We start from the raw sequence: 25,836 nt of genomic DNA on the forward strand, positions 1-25,836 counted from the left end.
CAAAAAATCCTTACTTGAAGAGTTCAGTGACACTTGTATTAGACCATCCAAAAATTGACGGTAAATTTAGCATCGTAAGAGATGCATGCAATACAGATATCTTGGCACCATTGTATAGTGGAAGGCGTGCAAGTTTACGCATGGCCTCTTCCTCTGGTTCATAATTTGATCGTTGAGAATGTCGTGGTTGATGATCTTCATGTTCATGCTCCTCGAAGAGAGCTTCTTGTTGCTCGATGAAGGCATCCAACATTTCCTCCATTGGACCTTCTTCCATTTCCTGACCTTCTTCCATTCCCTCGGGTGCTGTTAATTGAGCTCCATCTGTCACTCCCTCCTTCGATATTCTCATCCTTTGTTGGGGACGAGAATTCATAGGCGCAATGTTATCAAGATGTGGCTGCACACTTGCTTGGTTGTACGATTAAAACCGTAAATTTTGCAAGCGCTCCATTGGAAATATGCCAGCGTCATGAACATGCTGGTTGCAAATCCTTCGTTTTCAAAAGATTTGGTACTTACATCGCATGCATGGACACGCTATTCTCTCTTCAAGATTGAGAGGCTCCATCTAGCAGGATAACACGTATATGCAGCTCATTAAATGCAAATCATTATGCATTACACAAAGCATTATGTAAACCATAAAATAGGGCTTCTTTTCCCCAGCCACCGTGAGGGAGATTTTAAAAATAACATTTAAAGCGTCAAACCGGCTTCTTTTCCCCAACCGTTGAGGGAAATTTTAAAGATATTAAAAAAAATGTCAAACGGGCTTCTTTTTCCCAGCCGTTGAGGGAGATTTTAAAAATAACTTGTACATTAGCTTATGGATATGTGCTTTAGGCAATTACATTAGAGTATATACATATAGACATAGCGTTCACATGCATGTCCTTTGATTTGGAAAGATGAAACTATGAGGTGGTTAGTAGAGACCAAATTATAAGGCACTTGGGGGTTGGGGAGGTCACCAATAATTATATGAGTGGGCTATAGAAAGATTTCTTTAGAAACTAAAGAAGTGGGAAGGTATGAGAGTTTCATTTATGCATAAAGTAACCATATGCAATACTTTGTTTTTAAATGCTTACATTATCTTTTTGTCTCTTGTCATCATCTTTGTTAAATCTCAATGGAACATAATCATAGGTCCTGTGAGGGAATTTTTATGGAGGATCAGGAGCAACAACAAGGTTAGCTTGTGACAAAGTAAGCCAGCCAAAAAAGGATCGAGGCATATGTATTTTATATCTTCCCACTCATGCCCTTGTTTGAACAGCTCTTCTTCTTCTCCGAAATGTTCTTTAAGAGGAATTTTGGTCTAGAATTTTCAAAGAAATGGTGGAAGACTTTCGTGTCCTCTAAAAATGTAGCTAGTTGGGATTGAAGTTGAAACAAGCTATTCTCTTCTTCATCTCTTAAGATCTCAAACTCCCCTTTTGTGGATTTTTAAGTGGTAAATGGAAGGCAAGGTTGAACGGAAGAAAAAAGCTATTCTCTTTTTCTCCTCTCAAGATTCCAACCTCCCCTTTTTCTCCTCTCAAGATTCCAACCTCCCCTTTTTGTAGCTTTTTAAGTGGTATATGGAAGGCAATGCTTAACCTATATTGTAGGGATGGCTACCCTAGAGCTACTGGCAATTCCTTTTCCATCTTGGGGATCAGGTGGTCCCATAACTTTGACCCTCCCATTTCCCTCCTTGATGTTCCTCTTGTTGCAAATAAGCTGAATAATAAATGTCTAAGAAGACTAACTGATTGTTGAGATTGGTGGCAAGTTGGAAAGAGTTGTATCAGTTAGTCAATAGCTATGGGTTGCTGCCCATCGAAAGGCACCTAGTTTGACAAATATTGATAGAATTACAAACATTTTGGGATCCCATTGCTTTTTATGATCCCTGCTAGATAAAGGACAGGATGTGGTTTAATGGTGTGAAATTGGACAAAGGGTCACCTGAGTTCCCTTATTTAGAACTGAACAATGAATACTACACTACAACATAAAGCAAGCATAGATGCGCTGCATTAACGCGCAAGCTACGTGGGTGTCTATACTCGTGTCTATAAATGCATCTATAAGAAGTGTGTCGAGTTCCTTTGAAATTAGTCGCTCTTATAGATGCGTAAGTTACAACTGCGTCTATACTAGTGTCTATAAGTGCATCTAGTTGCTTTGAAATTAAATGCTAGTATAGATGCAGCCGTAAACAATTAGCGTCTATAAGGGCATCTAGTATAGTTGCTTTGAAATTAAACGCTAGTATAGATGCAATCGTAAACAATTAGCGTCTATAAGCGCATCTAGTTTCTTTGAAATTAGACGCTTGTATAGATGCGCTTATAGACGCAGTCTGCAACAATTTCCTATGCAAATGCAATTGTGGACCTTGCAAAGAAAAATAGAATCTTCAATCCCCAAAAATATTATTTGCTGGACTATCTTACAAGATTTTGATAATATGCATGATTTTTTGGTGCATTTATATACAGTTGATCTCTAGAAAGCATATTTGCAAGGAAAAATATACTAAGGAAAGAGAAAAGAAATAGGTATAAATCGAGTAATGTGGTGAAAGGGATGGATACATGCAAAGGCTTAGGTATATCAAGTAATGCCATGAAAAACAATCCAAAGGACAATGATTCAATCCCCACATCTTTTCATCAAAGTGAAGCTTTTAAAAAAAATCTTGAACCTCTATGAAAGGTAATGCAAAGGTGAATGATTAAGTAATGCCACAAAAATCAACATATCACAATAAATAGCCATAATAAAACAACAATGAAAGAACAAGAGTTCAACCTCATCTTCAATGAGGTCAACCCTTGCTAAAGTATCTGTCTCAGTGTCCATGCATATATCCAAATGTACAAAGATATCCATCGCACTACTAGAATGATCACTATGAGAGGCAATATCATCATCTCCAATTGCACGATCATCATCTCCAATGGCACGATCATCATCAATGTATTCCAAGCTATCTCCCTGCATAGTTGAGTTGACATGCTCCTCCATATGCTAAATGTGGGTGAATGTACTATAAATGGCTCTTGAATGTGGTTAGACTGGGATTATATGCCACCATCTCTTATTGTCAATTATTGGTTGATACACAACCTATTCAAGCACAAAGGTACATCATACAAAAAAAAAAATCTCTACTATCTGTAAATGCATATATTAGAATTACCAATGAGTATATGTACATGTTCACAATGTTGTGGTAGCACTAGAGTCCCATCCTTTCCTTGCCAAAACTTTGTATAGTCAATGGTGACAAAGCCACTTGCATGACGCTTGATTGTTGCATTAGGTCCTCTTTCCACCGCATCCTTAAACCACTTGACGTCTAAAAGATATACAAAGAAGCTTCGAAAGTAAAGCTTAATGATATTTTGGATCAATCCACAATAATACTCCATGGCTCCATTGGCTCCCTCAAAGCTTGCAATTACCCCACAATCTTGGGTGTTCCTCTTCTCATCAATCCTTTGTGTGTGAAAATGTTTTCCCCCCGACCACAAAGCATTAAACATTGTGCAGTATACCAAGACAAGAAATTTTATAAATACCATCATTTCCATGGCTTTTTCATTTTCACTACGCTCATTGGCAAATAGAGCACATACCATATCTTCTAAAACCTCTTCCTCCACCATCTCATTCATGAGGAAACGGTGGTGGGCTTGTTTCTCCATCATTCCAATCCTCTACCACTTCTACGTTTTGTGAAGCCTCTCTCATTTCTCTATGACGCTTGGCCTCTTGATGCCGCCTATGAGTTAACATAGAAGGGTGCGGTGCATTATCCTACACGAGTATTTCAATGTGAGTCTCCGTTCAATACTAATTCTTAATTAATTTTTTACAATATAAGCAAAGTAAACTTACCATTGACCTCATCGATTCCCATTTTTCATACATTGAAATGTGATTCATTCGTAATGTTACATTGTCGATGCATACATTCTCGACAATGATCACACATACATTTTATTTTTTGTTCACGACCAACGATCTCAATTTTGAACACGAAGGGACTCATCATCACTAGAAGAACTAATTGATGAAGACATCCTACATATTCAAAAAAAGAATAAATAATTTTCATCATTAAATGTGTGTAAAAACTTTTTTGTTTCATGTTTATTTGTGCATCTATAAGCGCATCTCTACACGTATCTAAAAGTGCGTCTTCTCTACAGAATAGATGCATTTATAGATGCGCTTAGATTCGTATACAAACGTGCTTCTAGACATGCAAATAGATGCGATTTGTGGCGAAGAAGATCGAAAATTAAACCCAAGAGTGTTTTGCCAGAATTTTGGCAAAACATAGTTCTTCCAAAAAACATCCCGCCCTATTTCTAATCCTCTCTCACATTCTCAAGATTCTAACCCTCTCTCACCCTCTCAAGTTTTATCACCAGGCTGCAAATCTGCTTTACAAAGGACTGTGGAGTAAGAGTTTACTGTTGAAATGTAGAGAGAAAGAGACGAGACAAGAGACACATCATGTACGCTCCCAAAGACTGATTCATATTGAGGACAAGATACATATATATAGGTGAGACCAAGTTTGGTAGAGTGAGCCATATATAGAGCTCCAACACCCCCACTCAAACAAGGGTCTCTAGCTATGGATGAAAAAAACAAGCCCCTATACAAATGTGAAAATATGAACCAGAAGTAATGATGTGAAAGTGCATTGAGCATCTATGTACAAATATACAAAAGGACCAAGAGGTCATAGTGTGCAATCGTGAAATGTGCAAAGTGCATGGTGTCTAGAAGATTACAACGATATATGTACAAAGCTACCATACGAGTAAAGAGCCTAATCTAGAAAGAGTGAGCCCGAGGCAACTCCAAGCTCTGAGCGCAAGAGAATGAAGCGTGACTCATTGAGACCTTTCGTAAGAATATCTGCAATCATCTGGTCACTTGGACAATGTTCAATCATGATAGTGCCTTTGCGTACTTCGTATCAAACATAATGGTAATGCACAGCCATATGTTTTGACTTGTTATGTTGGACATAGTCTTTTGCAAGACTAATAGCACTCTGATTATCACACCGCAAGGGTGTACTAGAAAGAGGAGAATGGCCAATGTCTGTCAACACTTGTCGAAGCCAAATGAGTTCACGAGCTGCAAGTGATGCCACAACATATTCAGATTCGATTGTAGAAACTGCAACACAATGTTGTTTCTTGCTGGTCCAAGAAATAAGACAACCATTAATGAAGAAACAATTGCCACTAGTAGATCGCATAGGAGCTGGCCCAATCCGCATCTGTGTAACCCAAAAGAGAAAGAGATGGAATGGAGTTGGATGTGAATTGTCGTTGATAAACCAAACCATAATCTGCAGTGCCTTTCAAGTATTTCAACACGCGCTTTGCTGAAGACCAATGCTTGAGAGAAGGACATGCAAGATGTTGCCCGAGATGTCAGGACGAGTGTTCGAACCAACAACTTGAAGACATCCAACCAAATTAGCATATGGTTGATTTGTAACAAGCTGGCCACCACCATCAGAAGTGCTTTTCATGGAACTCGCAAGACAAGGAGTAGTTGCTGAATGTGCAGATTCCAAACCAAACTTCTTAATAGTATCTTCAATAAACTTTGACTGTCGAAGTAATAAAATACCTTTGCTGCGATCCCTTTGAATCTAAATGCCAAGACATGAGTGAAGCTCTCCAAGATCCACCATATCAAATGCCGAAGATAACAACTGCTTATTTTGGTGTAAAAATCCCAAATCATTGGAAACAAGGATTGTATCATCCACATAAAGGGCAAGGATTACAAAACTACCATTTTGGTGTTTGGTAAATAAGTTGGGATCAGAAGAGGAAGAGAGAAATCCATGGGAGGTAAGAAAAAGATCAAACTTCATGTACCAGGCCCGTGAAGCTTGTTTAAGACCATATAAAGCCCTATGAAGACGAGCAACAAGATCTTCCTTACCTGCAATAACAAATCCTTCTGGATTCTCCACGTAAATTTCTTCATTCAAATCTCCATTCAAGAAAGCTGTGCGCAAGTCCATCTGATGAATTTCTAAGTCAAATTGAACAGCAAATGCCAATAAAACCCGAATACTAGTAATGCGAACAACTGGTGAAAAGGTTTCATGATAATCAACGCCAGCAACTTGAGAATAACCTTTGGCAACTAAACGTGCCTTGAATTTGTCAAAGGATCCATCTACTTTAAATTTTATCTTATATACCCACTTACACTTAATGGCAGTACGGCCAGGAGGCAGCTCAGTGAGTATCCATGTACCTTTAGAGATAAGAGAATCGTACTCTGCTTCCATAGCCTCTTGCCATTGATCCTTTTGTGGAGAACATATAGCATCACTGTATGTGGCAGGATCTTCAGAAGTAGAGAAAACATTAGCATCAAAATCTTCATCTCATAAACATGACAAGAACCATGCTCAAAATCAATAGGCAGATCAATAAAAATGTCAACATCATCAATGAGACAGCATTCGGAATCAATGGTTGTGAAGAGGAAAGTTGCTCTTTAGATGGTTGTGAAGGGGAAAGTTGCTCTATAGAAGAAGATTCATCATCACACAAGAATGGAAAAGCTTGAAGCAAAGATTTAGTATCATCAGAATCATCCATGGACCATGTACCGCCCATAAGCTGTTCATTGAAATAGCATCACGATTCACAAGCACTTTCTTGGAGGACGGGTCATAGAATTTGTAGCCTTTGGAAGTGTCAGAATACCCAATAAAAATAACTTTAGCCCAGGAGCATCAAGCTTTGCTCGTGTTTCTTTAGGAACATGAATATAAGCAATACATCCAAAGGTTCAAAAATGAGATACAGAAGGAATTTCACCTGTCCATGCTGTGATGGGTATCTTACCAGAAGGAGCAGTAGTAGGAGGATGATTCTGAACAAAGACTACTGTCAAGAGAGCTTCACTCCAGAAAACATGAGATAACCCAGAATGAATCAGCATACATCGTATAGCATTGATAATAGTGCGATTCTTACGTTCAGCAATAGCGTTTTGTTGAGGTGAATATGGAATAGTATGTTCATGATGAATACCATGGTCCGTACAATAACTCTGAAACTCATGAGACACATATTCTCCACCATTATCGCTGCGAAGTTTCTTGAGGCGACGACCAGTTTGAAGTTCGGTAGCCTTGTGAAATTGCTTAAAAACAGATAACGCCTCAGATTTTTGTCGAAGCAAGAAAACAACTGTATACCATGAGTAATCATCAATAAATGTAATGAAATAACGATGTTGTGTTCTTGATGGAGGTAAAGGTCCACAAATGTCGGTATGAACAAGATCAAATAAATCATGAGAATGAACTGAATTCGAGAGAGGAAAGGGTTTACGATTGTGTTTGCCAAGAGCACAAAACTCACAGATTCCCATATGAGGATGAGCTTTAAGATCCATGCCACGTACAAGACCTCGATGAAGATCAAGAAGCTTTGAGAAATCAGCATGAACAAAGCGATGATGCCATATCTTGCAATCATGATCACCTGGAGCAGTGACAACATTTGCTACAGCATCATTGAGAGAGAGCTCAAACAAATTACCATTACGAGAAGCAGTTGCAATAATCTGTCGATCTTTCTCAATGCGGCATTTGGTGTGGTCGAATCCAACAAACAAACCAAGATCAACAAGTCTTGCAACTGAAAGAAGATTACGTTGAAGTTCTGGGACATGTAAAACCCCTCGTAAAACTCGAGTTGAAGAAGATAAGGTGCCAAGATATAAATCTCCAATGCCCTTGACTTGACAAGTTGTATCATCAGCAAGATAAACAACACGCTTAACAGGTAAAGAATGATAGTTATGTAGCCATTTAGATTCATATGTCATATTTCCTGTAGCACCAGAATCAATAATGAAAAGTGAACCATCACGTACATGAAGTATTCTGTCTGGGGGAACTGAACATAAAACACAACTTGTTTCAGGAACATCATTATCATGATGCTCGGGCTGCATATGCTCGATTTCGATCTACATCAAATCGACAGTTAAAGCACATGGAAGAGGGATGATCAGATTCTCCACAATAATCACAAGAAGAAGAATCTCTAGATAAACGTGGTTGTTTTGTGGTAATGTTGTGTTCTTCATCATATTGACGTGCCCAACAGTCATCTTCAGTATGACCATTCCTATTGCAGTAAGAACAATGCTCGTTAGGAAATTTTAGACGAGAGAACCTACCACCACGACGACCACCTCTGCGGTTGCCTCATTGAAAAGGACGCTTTCGCACATAAAAGGCCCGTTCCAACTGTTGGGACTCAGGCTCCTCTTGTTGTGAAAACATAGCTGCATCATGACCAATGCTACGTCGTTGTTGACGTTGAGAATACTCAATCAAAGATATGCAAGTTTGGTCAAAATCAAGACCGTCCTTGTTAGAAAGAATGGTAACAATGTTGTCATAAGACGGATCCTTTATCGTATCAAGAAGAATTGTAATAAGTTATTTCCGTGGAACAGGATCACATGCAGGAGCAAGTTGATTAATAATAGATTTGAAAGAATCAATATGCCCCATCATAGCAGTACCAACTTCATACTGTAACTTTGAAAGCAAACCTCTCAAATAAAGTGTTTCTGTAAAACAGACTTTTTCTGGAAAATTTGCTATAAGATACTCCCATACGTCATGGAAAGTAGGAAAGTCATACACATCAAGCATGAGAGAATCACTAAGAGCAGAAAGAATGTACCGACGAGCTGCTTTTTCACGCCTCTGCCAATCCATATAAGCAAGATGCCATGCATCAAAAACAGGGCCTTCCGTGATAAGAACGTTGTCAGAATCTGGAATAGTAGGTTGAGACGGACATAGAGAATCGCCAATAACAACATTTGAAAGCTCATCGCCTTCAAGAATTAACAGCATCTTTGCTTTCCAACCGGGAAACCCTTGGCCTTGAAAAGAAGGAATAGAACGTTGGCCGAAAGGAAAACCATTGACAAGAACAGTCATAGCCATATCTATCTGCGAGAAGACGTATAAGATAAAATCACAAAATCTGCACACCATAGACAAGGATGATCGCAAGAGATAAGAGACGTCAATAAGAAAAGAGTCCTCAAAATAGAGAGATGTGGAACGCAAGATTCATTGATAGACGCTTGATGAAAAAGCTAGATTGGTCGTTTTGCTAAAAATAGCAAAATAATAAGAGACGCTTGACGAAAAAGCTAGATTTGGCGGTTTGCTAAAAAAATAGCAAAATAATAAAAGACGCTTGACGAAGACGAAACTTGTGTGCTCACAAAGACGCTTGACGAAGACGAAACCTGTGTGCTCACAGAAAGAACCTGTGTGCTCACACAAAGAACCTGTTTGCTTATTCAAAGAACCTGTTTTGCTGTATTACAGATGCGGTTTTGCTGTTACCTGTGAGCTCACACAAAGAACTTGTTTGCTTATTCAAAGAACCTGTTTTGCTGTTACAGATGCGGTTTTGGTTTTAAGGAGGCGATTAAGAAACAACTCTAATTACAACAAGTTAAGCTATAAAATCATGTAGACAACACATAATCAAAGAACAATCTTGTAAGACATGAAATTATAATCATGAATTTAACAAGAAGACATAGATGCTTCCCTTATAGATGCTCTGATACCATGTTGAAATGTAGAGAGAAAGAGACGAGACAAGAGACACATCATGTACGCTCCCAAAGACTGATTCATATTGAGGACAAGATACATATATATAGGTGAGACCAAGTTAGATAGAGTGAGCCAGATATAGAGCTCCAACATTTACCTTGTACATACCTTGGTTGTGGGTGGTGAGTCTCTTTCTCTTCTTCTTCTTGTTCTTGCTCTTGCTCTTGCTCTTGCTCTTGCTCTTCTTCTTGAACCCTATTTTTCTTTTGTAAAAGACAATCAAGTGTTTATATAGCTCACTTTTTTTTTTGGCTATTTTACACATTTTTTCCTTAAAAATCACAAATAACCAAGGTAGGCCTCTTGGGTTTGTTTATTATATTTTCTTAATATTTGATTACTAATTTCTTAATATTTTCATAGTTTGTATGTATGTATTACTAATCTTGTGCTCACCCTTTTGTTGGTTTTGTAGGTCCTCTAGTCCTCTCTTTCAACATCACAAAAAGAGGTAAGTGCTTTCATATCTTTCCTCTATTATTGTAATGAGACATATACGAAGCTTGAGATAGACCAAATAACATGTATAGATTTGATGGAAGAAATGACAGATGTTGAAGAGAGCTTAACCCATTTAATTAAGCAAATTTCACAATTTACCAATCTTGATTTAAACCATATTTGATTAGATTACAATACATTTGGTGCTTCTTTTATGATATCGGAATCACATTTTATGCTTCTTATATGATATTGTAATATTTTGAGATCTCTAGAATGCTCTCTTGAATGTCAATTTTTTTTTCCAGTACGCGACTATGCACAAGGCTATAGCCGCAAATTAGCCACATGACTGTAGTTGTGTACATAACCACACATTGGAACTATGCACGTCTTGTGCACCTATTTAGGTTCCCTCTCTCTACTCTCTCTTCTTTTCATGTGACTATGCTCCTTATCTCTTGTAGTGAGGTTATTAGATGTAAACATATTTTCCAAGTGAGACACAAGGCTCATAGATCAATTGGTAAGTATAAGACAAGATTAGTTACTAAGAAATATACATAACTATGACAAGAAATACAATTGAGTTCTAAAGATTTCAATTGTAAGGTTATGCTATGGCTATAACTAAGTAATTATATTTTTACTTTAAGTGAATGTAAAGAATAAATTCTACATAATGATTTACAAGAAAATATTTACACAAAGTTGTCTCGCAATCTTATGAGGGCCATGCACACCTTGACTTTATGTGCAAATTATGCAAAGCCTTAAATATCTTGAAGCAGACACATAGAGCATGATAAGAAAAATATAAGAGTCTATTACATTTTATATATCCAAATAAGGAGAAAGAGTAACAAAGGAGTTATAATAGTAATTATGATAGAAGTCATCTATGTTATTAACTTAATTACAATAAATGTCTGATTATTTTTTAAGAAAAAATTTAAAATAAAAGATTCGAGTAAGTGATCATACTTTTTGAATATATAAGTAATAAGATCGCTAGATGGAATTAAATTTTAAATAAAAGATTGGAATAAGCTATAATGCTTTCTAGATATATACATAATTAAATCACTAGATGAGATTAAACGTTTAAAAGGACAATCTCCATTGGATGACAAGGTGTAACTAATCTTACTAACAATAGAGCAAAACGTAAAATTATCTATAAATATTAATAATTCTTTATGCAAACCCCAAAGAAAACCATACTTAGATGTGACTATAAGAATACTTTTGTAAATAAAGACGATAATACATATTATGCATTTAAGAGATGATTATAATCAACTCCATATTACATTATATATATTTTTTGAGACTGCAATACAAGTATGGATACAACGATGCCAAATAAGTTAGCAATGCCTCACTTAAAGTCCAAGGCAAACTGAAGCTTGAAAGATATTAAGCTCAACTAGTCCAAATATGGATAAGGATAACATGCTAGAATGATAACTCCACATGACTTACTCTACTAGCATGCACGTTAATGAAATTACGATTAATATATTGTCAGTTATTCACATAAACTATAACAACCACTTTGATTTGCTAGAGTTACACTCTAGACTTACCTTGTATGTTTTAATAGAGTACTTTTAAAAAAAATTTCTACTCTTATCTTTATGTAATGATTGTAGAGAAGTAAAATAAAAAGAAATTCAAGTAGCCATCTCTCTTATCTTATGCTCTTATTTTTATGTTATGGTTGTAGAGAAGTGAAATTAATAAAAAGAAAATCATGCATTATATAACTTGTGTACTTCTCTATTCTCGTGTGTGTGTCACGGTGTGCACGAAGAAGATTGCTTGCAAACAAAGAACTCAAACTCACCATCTTCCCTACATTCTTTTCAAGGAATTTTATATGTGGTCCACATTGGCCAACTAGGTCCTCAAATAAACTAGGATCATATGGACCACAACAAAATTGGTTGGCCTTAAATCCTTCCACACGATGATGACGATCCACCAATTAACTCATGATTCCCACAATCTCAAGTCAATTTCACCCTACTTAGCTTATCCACCCACCCTACAATCCTTGCAATTTTTAGCTACTACCAAGTGATCGACATATACTTAACAAGAAGACGTGGTTCTTTGATAGACGAGCCACTCATCACATGACTCGCCGTCATGAGTGGCTCTCCAATCATGTGGTTCTTTAGAAGAGTACCTTGGAACTTTGAGGCTGCCGCCATCATGTTTCTTCAAAACCTCTCCCAAGTCCTCCTAAGGCGTCTAGATAGCTTCTCTAGAGCTTGGACGAGTATGCTTTGGAAAGGCGTCTAGACACCTGTTCTGGAGCTTGGACACATACGCTCTAGACGGTGAGCCGTAATCCTCATTACTCATTGGGGCTAAGGGCAAACATACTCAGTTCTCATTCTCGAACACCATGTGCATTGTAACTCAACGTTTCAAAAGAAGATAATGCAAGCTAAAGTCACACCATACAATTAGTAGTGTCATCATTCATGACAACAATGACGCTAAAGAAAAATGTATCTTGACATTCATGCAATGAGCTTTAAAACTCTCAAAGAAGATCTATTCATGACAATATTCTTGCTGCCATGACACTAAAGAAAAAATGAATCTTGACTTTCATGTAGGAAACAATATGGACTCATAAAGGGGAGATCTATTTATGACAATATTCTGGCTGCTATGATAAGAAGGGATGTAGCCAAAAGTACTAATAAAAAATGCATCATACTCCAGTTGGGACCTGGAGAAGGCTTATGATAGGATACTTTGGTCCTTTGTTTCAAGGGTTATCGAAAAATTGGGATTTGGTTTAAGAATAGCTTCTTGCATCTATACTCTCTGCCTTGAAGGTTTTTCTAATCTTTTGTTGAATGGTAGACTAGTAGGGAGATTTGAAATCATAAGGTCAGTGTAAGAGAGGGATACCCTCTTGTCCATTTTCTCTTTACAATTGCTTTACATCCCCTTATTATGGCCCTTCAAGAAGCAAGTGAAAAAGGGAGGATTGTTGGACTGAAGTTGAAAGATCCCTATCCCCACCGTGCAACGAATTCAGGGGTGCTAGCAGCCGAAGTAGCACTTCTTGGGTGGGGTAGGGTCCCTCACTCAGGGCCTCACCCACCGATATCCGGACAAGAGACTAATCCCTCGGTTCTTCCAAAACCAAACCCGAAAAAGCTTCCCTCACCTAGAAAGCATGGGCGATTCCTCCAGGATAATTTTACCCTAACGTAACTAACTGAATTGATCTGACCGAACCTGTAAGTCACATAGTCAAATTAAGAAAAAGATTCCACTTGAATCATAGAGATCAATGCTTTTTTCCTCATTGAGAGGCACAACCGTTGATTCTTTTCCATAGAACAATTTTTATCCGGGATTTACTTCATCTATCGTACCATAACAGAATTGAGTCTCATTTTAGGGACCCATCAATCCAGCCTAACCCCATCCAGTCCTGTGGGTTAGCCAACCACCCAACCACTATAGTGATGGGATCCATTTAGGAATTTGGTTAGGTTTTGTCCCTAGTACTAGGGAAAAGAGTTTCCAGGCCCCCTAACCTAATATTCATGCAAACTTAAAACTAGTCACACCACTTACACACCTAATATGAAATTGCCTTTTTCACAGAATCAGTTGTCTTTAAAATAATCATTTCTGATTCACATCACATCTATTCACCTCACATCTCGTCACCTCTATTCACATCACATCCATCCATCCATTCATTCACATCTATCTGATTCACATCACATCTTTTCACCTCACATCTCATCACCTTTATTCACATCACATCCATCCATCCATCCATTCACATCTATCTGATTCACATCACATCTCATCACATCTCATCACCTCTATTCACATCACATCCATCCATTCATTCACATCTATCTGATTCTCATCACATCTATTCACCTCACATCTCATCACCTCTATTCACATCACATCCATCCATTCATTCACATCTATCTGATTCATATCACATCTCATCACATCTATTCATAGAATTAAAACATAGAATTTAGGAGAATTCTAGTTTTGATATAAAAATTCTTTATGCATCTATCTATGCATAAAAATCAATTTTAATGGGAATAACACTTTTGAAATAAAAATAGTTCCTTGATGCATCTTTCTATGCATAAAAATCAGTTTTAATGGAAATAACACTTTTGAAATAAAAATAATTCCTTTATGCATCTTTCCATGCATAAAAATCAATTTTAATGGGAATAACACTTTTGAAATAAAAAAAATTCCTTTATGCATCTTTCTATGCATAAAATCAATTTTAATGGGAATAACACTTTTGAAATAAAAAGAATTCCTTTATGCATCTTTCTATGCATAAAAATCAATTTTAATGAGAATAACACTTTTGAAATAAAAATAATTTCTTTATGCATCTTTCTATGCATAAAATCAATTTTAATGAGAATAACACTTTTGAAATAAAAACTAATTCTTGTATGCATCTTTCTATGCATAAAAATCAATTTTAATGAGAATAACACTTTTGAAATAAAAAGAATTCCTTTATGCATCTTTCTAAGCATAAAAATAAATTTTAATAATTAATATCAGTGATATCCATGCATATTCATAGGTGAATATGTACATGGAGTAATCAGAATATTTCTTTTAGATGCAAAATGGTGGAAAAAATAAACTTTCTTTTCCATAAAACTCTCAAAAATTTTACCATAACCTCCTTTGTATGGCTGACCATTTCTCATTTTTATCATTCTTTAATTGACTTAAATTAACCCAAATTAGATTCATAGAACTCTAATCTACACAATTTTCTAAATTTAAGAGAGTAAACAATAAGAAGAGTTTAATTAATCCTTTAGTTAATCTTTATAGGATTAAGAAAGGTTGGAATGTAAAGAAGAGAAGGGGGGTGGCCTTTTCATCAAGGCATAGCATTTGAATTTAATTCAATTTACAGCAAAACATAAAAATCATAAAAATCAAGATAACCATAGATTTAAAATTAAACAAGTAAGAAAATTAACTTACATAGAGCTTGTAATCTCTCCTTGGGCTTGAGGGATTGAGGGTTCTACTCTTGCTTGAAGCAAGAGTGGCCACCAATTCACTTTGGAGAGGATTAGGCCAAAAACAATTGAATTATTAAAAAAACTCAATGTAAATGGCTCAGGACAGGAGTAGAGTAACAGTGCATAAATACCATTAAGCTTTTACAAAGGGGGAGGCTTCTATTTATAGGAAAAAGTGAGCCTCTAACCAAGCAAACTGATTCTAGAATTTTCTAGATCAGCTTGGTCAATTTTTGACCATTTTTGGGTCAGTTTAGCTTACTTTTTGGATCTAGTTAAAACAGGAGAGAGGAGAGATAAAAATATCTCATTATTTTTGAGTTTAAAACTCCTCCACACATGTGAAATAGGCACCTCCTTCATGAGGGAAGATCCCCACATAGAGGTGACAAAAATGCATCATTTCCTCTAAATATCTCTTAATTTTTTACTAATAAACCTTGTACTCAATCAACTCTTCATCTTATGTGAACAATTACTCATTTTTGGAGGTTTTTCCTTTATTCTTCAATTTATCTCCTCCCTACATTTGGATTAATCTTATTGGTACAAAGAAACCTTAATTGGACCATAATCCAAAAATTTCTAAAAATCTGGACCCTTAGGCTAAGGTCCTTTTACATATTTTCAATTAGTTCCAATTGCACATTGGAAAGTTCTTTTTGAATTTCTATTTTAGGGAAAACCATTTTAGACACTAGGAGGATTTTTATATCTAAAAATATCTCAATTTTGAACTACCTCCCCTCTAGATATTTTCTCTCTCTAGGCCAAAACAGGGTAAAACAGGATCTTTCTTTTATTTCTTCAGAGAGGGGAATAATTATAAGATCAGAAGGGGAGGTTCTTATACCTGCACACCTCAAAAGTTGGAGGGAGGAATCTTACAAGTGGGGAGCAACTCATAATTCAATGTTTTGCTTATAATTCTTTATTGTACTTAAGAGCAGATAGTGATAATGTGAGACATGACTAATCCTTAATCCAAGAATTTGCTGATGCCTCAAGCTCCAAATGTAACATTTTGCAATCTAGATTAGTTGTCTTAACTAAAGACAATGTCTTTGATCTGGAAACTGTGAGGTGGTCAGTAGAGGCCAAATTATAAGGCACTTGGGGGTTTCTTTTGGGTTGGAGGTCACCAATAATTATATGAGTGGTCTATAGAAAGATTTCTTTAGAAACTAAAGAAGCGGAAAGGTATGAGAGTTTCATTTAAGGATAGAGTAACCATATGCAATACTTTGTTTAATGCCTACATTATCTTTTTGTCTCTTGTCATCATCTTTGTTAAAGCTAAATGGAACATAATCATAGGTCGTGTGAGGGAATTCTTATGGAGGAATAGGAGAAACAACAAGGTTAGCTTGTGACAAAGTAAGCCAGCCAAAAAAGGATCGAGATGGCCTAAGGATTTTATATCTTCCCACTCATGCCCTTGCTTGAACAGCTCTTCTTCTTCTCTGAAATGTTTACTTTAAGAGGAATTTCGGTCTAGAATGTTCAAAGAAATGGTGGAAGACTTTCCTGTCCTCCAGAAACGTAGCTAGTTGGGATTGAAGTTGAGACAAGCTATTCTCTTCTTCACCTCTTAAGATCTCAAACTCCCCTTTTGTGGATTTTTAAGTGGTAAATGGAAGGCAATGTGGAACGGAAGAAATAAGCTATTCTCTTTTTCTCCTCTCAAGATCTCAAACTCCCCTTTTGTGGATTTTTAAGTGGTAAATAGAAGCAATGTTGAACACAGAAGAAACAAGCTATTCTCTTTTTCTCCTCTCAAGATCTCAAACTCCCCTTTTTGTAGCTTTTTAAGTGGTAAATAGAAGGCAATGTTGAACCAATATTGTTGGGATGGCTGCCCTGGAACTACTCGAAATTCCTTTTTCATCTTGGGGATCTGGTGGTCCCATAACTTTGACCCTCCCATTTCCCTCCTTGATGTTCCTCTTGCAAATAAAAAGAATAATAAATGTCTAAGAAGACTAACTTGTGAGGTCCCCCGCCAGCTCCGGGGCTCCTACCGGGCACCGATAGAAGCGGCGTCCACCTCCCATGCAGGGCAGGGTCCACACACTCGGGGCCTCGCCCGCGGATGTCCGAGAGAGACGAGAGGCTAGCCTAGGCGGCCCCTCCGAGACCAGACCCGGAAGACTCCCCTCACCTGAAAGGCACGGGCGATTCCGCCGATTGGGAAAAGTCTTCTAACGGGAAAATTACTCTAACGAGTCAAGCTTTAACTAGAAAAAATGATCTGACCAAACCTGAAGTCACATGGTCTGATCAAGAAGAGACTTGCACTTGGTCCATGGAATCACTGCTTTTTTCCTCATTTACGAGGCACAACTGATGATCCCCTCCCATAGAACAAGATCTTCTCAGGAATTAAAACTAAATAACGTAACTAATCGTATCTAGTTGTTTCTCATAAATCCTCCAATCCAACCTAACCCCATCCGGCCCATGGGTGGAATCTTACATCCTCTGCCACTTGAAAAATGCGAGATGTCCTCATCTCGCAAAGTGGGGGTAATCCTTGCTGACTCTTCTTCTTTCTCCCAGGGGGCATCTTCTATAGGGAAGAACTTCCACTTTACGAAGAATTCTTTGAGGACTCCTCTCCTGAGAATCTTCTCCCGAATGTTAAGGATTTCCTCAGGTTGGAGTACCATCTGGCCTTGAGTCGAAGAGATCAATTGCTCATCATCAAGCACGTGACTCGGGCTAGGTACATATTTCTTAAGCAAGCTGACATGGAATACATCATGTACCTTGAGATGGGGAGGCATAAGAAGTTTGTAGGCTAGATTGGCCACTTTCTTAATGATAGCATATGGCCCACAATATCTGGGAGAGAGCTTCTTGTACTTTTATAAGGATAAGAAACTTCTTTTTGGTCGTACTACTTGAATGAAAACCATATCTGATCCTTCGAATTCTCTCTCAGATCTCTTTTTATCTACATATTGCTTTTGCTTGTCTTGGGTTGCTTTTATATCTTTATGGATTGATTGCATCTACTGGTCCATGTCGTCAAGCATTTGTCTAGACATCTCGACTCTGATCAATGGATCAAACCAAGTCAATGGTGTAATTCAATCTTGTCCATACAAAGCTTTGAAAGGACTCATCCCAATGCTCTGATGATAAGAAGCATTGTAAGCGAAATCGACCAAATGCAGATGACATAACCACTTCTTGGGTTTCCTCTTGCAGTATGACCAAAGGATATCTTCAATTACTTGATTCACCCTTTCCGTCTGGCCATCAGATTTTCGAGGTGATAGGCTATGTTGAGATCCAAGAAAGTTCAACTTGCTTCAAAGAACGCACTCTAGAATTTCGATGTGAATTTGGGATCTCGGTCACTTACTATCCTCCTCCCGGGGTAAACCATGCAATCTAAAGATCTCCTTAAGGAAAACTCTGGCAACATCCACTGCAGAGTATGTTTCTTTCATTGGAATTAGATGGGCAACTTTGGTTAGCCTGTAAACTACCACAAAAATGGAGTTGTAATTTGATTACACTGAAGGTAATCCAGTGACAAAGTCCATACTAATGCATTCCCACTTCATCTGTGGAATGTCTAGAGGCTGCACTTTCCCTAGCATCTTGACTCTCTTTGCCTTTACTCTTTGGCACATCAAGCATTTTAGCACATGATCAAGTACATCCTTTTTGAGTCCTAGCCAGAAGAAGATTTTCTTCACAGATATATAGGTTTTTATAAACCCTGTCGAGCTATCAGGCTATCATGGGATTCTCTCAGAATTCTTCCCTTTACTCCCACATCGTTGGGGATAAACGTGCTAGTTTAACTATAACAGAGGAGGAGGAGGAGCTTACAAAAGGATGCGATTGGCATGTAAGTGTTTAAGTTCTACATGTCTCTCTTTTTTTTCTCTACATGTCTCAGTTATTATTTGTCCATCAACAATCTTTATGTGCTATTTGTAGTATCACAAAAATGGGACGTTTTGGTCACATGGACGTCATTTTCGAGTAGAACGAATAGACCAAAGAAGAGAAACATTTGATTGTGGTGTCACAGCACAATTTGTTCAAGAAAGTTGAGCAAGTGCAAGTGATGATAACGTAATTAGTGGAATGCTTGATTACTTTGGAACCATTCAAGACATATTAAAGGTTGGCTTTAGAAGTTTTGAGTTGTTTATCTTTGATGTGAAGTGGTCCAAGGTAATCACAAATGGGCCACATGCAACTGTACGTAGAGACAAGAGTGGCCTCATCCAAGTGGACTCCACAAAGGTATGGACCGATCAGCAAGATACTTTTGTGCGCCCAAAGCATTGTGAGCAGGTTGTCTTTAAAGCGGATCCAAAAGATCCATGCTGGCTATTTGTGGTTCAAGTCGCCCCCCGTAGTAAGCAAATTTGTGAAGAATTAGAGCTACAACAGGGTGATGTGGATTCACAAGGTGGTGGGGAGCAACAAGAACAAGCCGATATCAACAATGAAGAGGAACAAGCAAATGAAGAGGAGCAACTAGAGCAAGATCCAAATGAAAAGGTGCAAACCAATGAAGCTGGGAAATCTATTTAGGAAGAAGAGGTGCAAACCAATGAAGCTAGAAAACCTGTTGTTGAGGAACAAGACATAGATGATGAGGATAGCCTTCATCAAGGGACTTTTAATGATGAGGACGCTAAAATGTACATAAAAATAGATCTTTTTGGGGCTACTGATCTTAATGAGGATGATGATAGAATAGATAATGATTTTTAAAATGATGTATCTTAATGATTATGCAAATAGTTATGACATATTTGTAATGATTTTATGACATTGAAGGTGCAAAGTGATATGGTTTACCATTGTTGTTCAGGAAAGTTAATGTTTGTCATATGGTCCTTTCATTGTTTACCATTGTTAATGTTTACCGTCATAATCACTAGTGCAAGTGCAAAGTGATATGGTTTACCATTGTTGTTTATCATTGTTAATGTTTGTCATATGGTTCTTTCATTGTTTACCATGTAATTTTCATTTCGCACAAGTTTGTCATATGGTTTTTTGTCCAACAGGCCATGGGTGATGACTCACCGCCGCTCAACTATAGTCCTAATTTCTCATTTAACCCTACATGTCAGGGCATGAGTCCCGACCAGTTATATGGTTTTTTCTCGTCCATGACTCCAGAGCAGAGAGCCATGGCTCAGACTTATTAGGGTTCTGGAGCAGGGACATTTACCTCACCATCTGGCTTCACGACGGCAAATCCCACACTTGTAGGTACGACAGCAGTTCCCACACCTCATACCACACAGCCTTCCACTCCTCTTACAGCTCGATCTACCACCTCTTCACATAGACGTCGCTCACGTAGTATGTCTTCTCAGGGGAAGGATGTTTGTGGTGATAGTGCGACGGATGTTGTGATACCACCACCACGTGAGCATCGTCCTTCGCTCTCATCTGTTGATAGCACACCCATGGGTTCACCTTCCACTCCTTGGGGTGCACATGACCATGACAACAACAAGATATACACAATTAGGGATGGGGCACCTATAATGAATAGTGCAGGGAAGGCAATGAAGACACGAATTCGACAATTGTGCACTATACAGTTTCACAACTCTGTTACGACTTTATGGGATCAGCAAGCTAAGGAGAAAAAAAATTACATAAATACAAAGATAAAGCAAGAGTTTCAGCCATCTGACCCCAGGAATCTCGTCTCTAATATACAGCTCGCATTTTGATGGGGCATCGTAGGTTAGAGGCGAGGGATGCATTTAGACAGGGGAAAGAGAAACTTGTTTGGCTAGATGACAGGGAGTGGGAAGCCATAGCTCAGCAGCTCACAGAGACACCAGAGAGGTTTCAACAACAAAGAGAGGCGGCAAGGACCAGACTCCAAACAGTAGGGGCTTCTCATCTTGGGAGTGGTGGTTACGAAACCATGCGCCATGAATTTGTAAGTATTTGTATTTATCTAAATGTATGTATGTGGGCTAAATGTTGATTTCTAAAAGCTGTAATTGTTAATCGTTTATGTAGGAGTTGACCATGAATCGCCTACCAAGTAGGCGAGAAGAGAAGTACGCTCACAAATATGGCCTTGTGGCCTTATTTGAGATGCTTGAAGCATAAGGAGAGACCATCAATCGGGAGGCATTACCATAATGTAAGCTCTCTAAACTATTAGTATATGATCAAAATATTTATGAGTAATGTTTCTTATTTCTTTATCTAAAAAATACAAAAACGAGCACGGTTGTCTTTTGTGCTCTATTTTGGACAGAATGGTACTGTCTGTTTACTGCTATTGAGTCCTGTTGACTGCAAACAGCCAGCAGGTAACACCATTCTGTCCAAAAAAAATTTACTTCTATGGTCGTAGGTATGTGCGCTAGTATGCATGCTGGTATGAGCGCCGGTATGAGCATCGGTATGAGCGCCGATATGCATGCTGGTATGAGCGTCGGTATGAGCATCGATATGTGTGCTGGTATGAACACCCGTATGAGCACTGATATGAGCGCTAGTATGCGTGCTGGCATGAGAGCCGGTATGAGCGTCGGTATGTGCGCTGGTATGCGCGCCGATATGTGTGTTGTTATGAGCACCGGTATGAGCGCCGATATATATATCAGGTATTACCGATGCAAATACCGACGTTGTGGTTCCGACGCAGATACCGGGGTTTATACTGATGATAGGGCTTTTTTAGACCCCATTTAATGACGTCGGTATAAGCACCGGTATTAGGCTATCATGTAGTAGTGACTTAGAATCTTTACTGCTGAAAAACTACTAAAAACTTGTTGGAAATCATTACTGAAATTTGTAATATTCAAAACTTAGGATTATGTTTAATCATACTTGGTTAATCTACATTCTCTCCCCGTTAAGAAATCGACGTGCTCAACGATAAAAACATATTATCCTTAATCATTTAGGCCTTGAGAAATAGTTTTTTCTTGTTCAACTATTATACTTGATATAGTACTTGAGAAGTTGTATACCTTTTACTTTCAAGAAAACTATAAATATCCATATGTATTCATCTTGATATTTCTTCAAGAAAAGTCGCATGCTTTTGACTTTGAAGAAGACTATAAATATCCATATGTCTTTGTCTAGATATTTCAGCAAGTAGCCCTGGAAAGAACAACTTGACAACTTGCTTGTCTAAGATTTTAACTTGATATAATAAGCTCTTAACTTAATTCTTCATTTCTTACCTATCTCTTGGATAAAATTAACATACTCAATATGCACTGCATTTATTAGACTCTCAATACTATATCATTCATTTCTTTTAGTATTGTTCTCTCCTTCATTAATATCTCCGATAGATCTTATCTTGGATAAACGATTTTATATGATCAGCTAGTCATGTATACTAAACTCTAGCATAAGAGCCTACTAGTCTTAATTCTATAAAATTTAACTCCAAATAAGAAACTAGTAAAATCTTGATCCATTACACAACGTAACTTGATCTTGTAAATCAGGCACTATCCATGTCATAAATAAGCTCTCTTGGAGTGACAACTTAATAATAATAAATCTAATGAAAAACATTATTGCCGTATTATATTAAACTTCAAGGTAATCAATCAATTTGCAAACTCTTATTTTCACTTTGCTTGCAGCTTTAGACTTAGTCAAATTTTTTGAGACATCGATGGGATAATGCATGATAAGATAATACTTTTTTTTGGTTGGATATAGACATATACATATTTGGTGAGTCTATAATGTTTGTGGTTGAAAATGTATGGAAAAAAACTATGGCCCTAGAATAGTAGTGTACCTTTCTTGTATGTAGACATTTATTATAATTAAGTTAGTAACATGGATGACTTCTATCATAATTACTATCATAACTCCTTTGTTACGCTTTCTCCTAATTTGGATATTTAAAATGTAATAGATTCTTATATGTTTTTATCATGCTCTATGTGTGTGCGCCTCAAGATATTTAAGGCTTTGCATAATTTGCAAATAAAGTCAACGTGTACATGGTCCTCATAAGCTTGGGACAAGTCTATGTAAATATTGTCTAATGTAGAAATGTATTCTTTACATTCACTTGAAGTAAATATAATTACTTAGTTACAATCTTAGCATAATCTTACAATTGATATCCTTAGAACTCAATTGTATTTCTTGTCATAGTTATGTATATTTCTTAGTAAACTAATCTTGTCTTATACTTACTAATTGATCCATGACCTTTGTGTTTCACTTGGAAAATATGTTTACATCTAATAACCTCACTACCCCTACAAGAGATAGGGAGCATATTCACATGAAGAGAAGAGAGTAGAGAGAGGGAACCTAGATACGTGCACAATTCTAATGTGCAGTTATTTACACGACTACAGTCATTTGGCTAATATGCGGCTATAGCCTCGTGTATAGTTGCATACTCGAAAAAAAAAATAGGACATTCAAGAGAGCATTCTAGAGATCTCAAAATATCACAATATCATAAAAGAAGCATAAAATGTGATTCTAATATCATAAAAGAAGAACCAGATGTATTGTAATATAATCAAATATGAACTAAATAAAGATTGGTAAATTGAGAAATTGTTTAATTAAATAGGTTGAAAACAAGGCAAAGTGTACAAGAGAATGTACATGGATTTTCAAGTAATGACAACGCTCATGGAGCAAGAGGAAAAGTAGCTACAACTGTGGTTGAGGAGATTGAAGAATATGCACATGTCAATGCTGTTGTTAATATAGGTAAGGTCGAAAAACAAGATTGCATAAATATAGTAACTAGGGATAATCTTACTAGTTAGACCATGATAATTAATTATATTAAAAATAAAGATTCATGTATGACTTGAAATAATTAAAAGACAAAGAGAAGTTAAGGACTATTTGAATTAAAAGCTTGTTTCTATACTTGAGAGACTAGTGTAAGCTCCAATCATGCAAACCCTTTTCTCATGACACAATATCTTGGCCTTTTTAGGCACTAACCAATCTATTCCTAATATGGCATCATATCTTCCCAAAGCCAACACATGGAAAATGATATTTTGACTTGAGGTCGCCTATGAATGACGAAAAGCATATTCTTGACATACTCCTTACATGTTTATTTATTTCTCAAGCAAGCTCTGCCATAAGATTCTTTTGGTAAAATTCAGTTATTCTTAACTGTTTTACCACGTTGGGTGCTTACAAGCTATGTGTGTTTCCTGAGTTAATCAACACTTGAAATACATTATTCGTAATCTTGATAGGAATTTTAATAATTGAATCTTGGTTTTCGACCTTACCTTCTTGAACAACGGCATTGACATGTGCATATTCTTCAATCTCTTCAACCACAATTTGTTGCAACTTTTCCTCTTTCTCCACTAGCGTTGTCATTACTTGAAATCCGCGTACATTCTCGTGCATTGCCTGTGATTTCCTATGTTAATTCCTCAAACACCTCATGTAATATTGGCTTCTTTTTGCACTCAAAAGTGTATGACCCTTTTGTAGACAACGAAAACATAGGCCTTCATACCACGTGTTTTCTATCATCTCGAGATGAACAAATACGTGACCCATCTGCATTCTCTTATTCTGCATAAAATTTCCCTTCTCATCATAAAATGGATTTGTGAGCCATCTTGTGACTATACAACAAAACTACAAAATCTTTTTCAAAGAAAATAAACTTCTGGCTGTATGATAGAAAAAAAAACCAGTTACCCAAGACCTACAACATCCACAAAGTGCAGACTGCCCAACTATGACGGTCCCAAATTCTAGCCATATCTTAGATGTACAACTTAATCTAAGAAAATATTACTCACTTAATCATGCTCCATACTAGATATGGATTTTCCAACCTACACTTATTTACTTCACGATGATAATAAGAAAGTAGTATACTACATGGAATAAGAAAATAGTATACTACATGGAATACTTTTCTTGCTCTACTGCTGCAAAGCAAATATCATTCTAAATTCTAGATCACATCTTAGACCCTGTAAGTAATACTCTACTATCATATGATAAGAATGACTTGTGATTGATTTGTTTTGAAATGAATGATTGAATGATTGATATGCATGTGTATGATGAGACTCGACATGAGATTTTGAGATTCGGGGGGGCCTCCATCCTTAGACAGAAAACACCAAACATAGAACGAGATCTCTAGATCACATTTTTGACCCTGTAAGTAATACTCTTTACTATCATATGACAAGAATGACTTGTGATTGCTTTGTTTTGAAATGAATGATTGATATGCATGTGTATGATGAGACTCGACATGAGATTTTGAGATTCGGGGGGGGCTCCATCCTTAGACAAGAAACACCAAACATAGAACGAGATCTCTGCCCTATCGGAGCCATGTGGTAGAACCCATAGAGAACGATATTCAGAAAGAGTCATACCTTGGATAGCCGTGATGTTCTGTGTGTAGGTTGGGTGGATAGGCATCAGAGAAAACCCTAGATTGGCTAGATTTTAGTCATTATGACTAACCATGTTGTCGAGCATGATGATAATGAGAGAATCTTTGAGCTAGGCACATACATGGAGATTGATTGAGATGCTATGTCCTAATTGATAGAGATTTGTTTATGTGAATGT

The 25,836-nt window shown here is 37.2% G+C and overlaps 1 pseudogene; it reads left to right on the forward strand.

The window, feature by feature from the left end:
• LOC147625659 (uncharacterized) overlaps positions 1–21,951 on the forward strand; it is a 44,674-nt pseudogene extending 22,723 nt beyond the window's left edge.
• The last annotated feature ends 3,885 nt before the right edge of the window (positions 21,952–25,836 follow it).

Source organism: Cibotium barometz, chromosome 23 (genome assembly GCF_041138505.1).
Source record: "Cibotium barometz isolate CiBa-2024 chromosome 23, ASM4113850v1, whole genome shotgun sequence".
Lineage (NCBI taxonomy): Eukaryota > Viridiplantae > Streptophyta > Polypodiopsida > Cyatheales > Cibotiaceae > Cibotium > Cibotium barometz.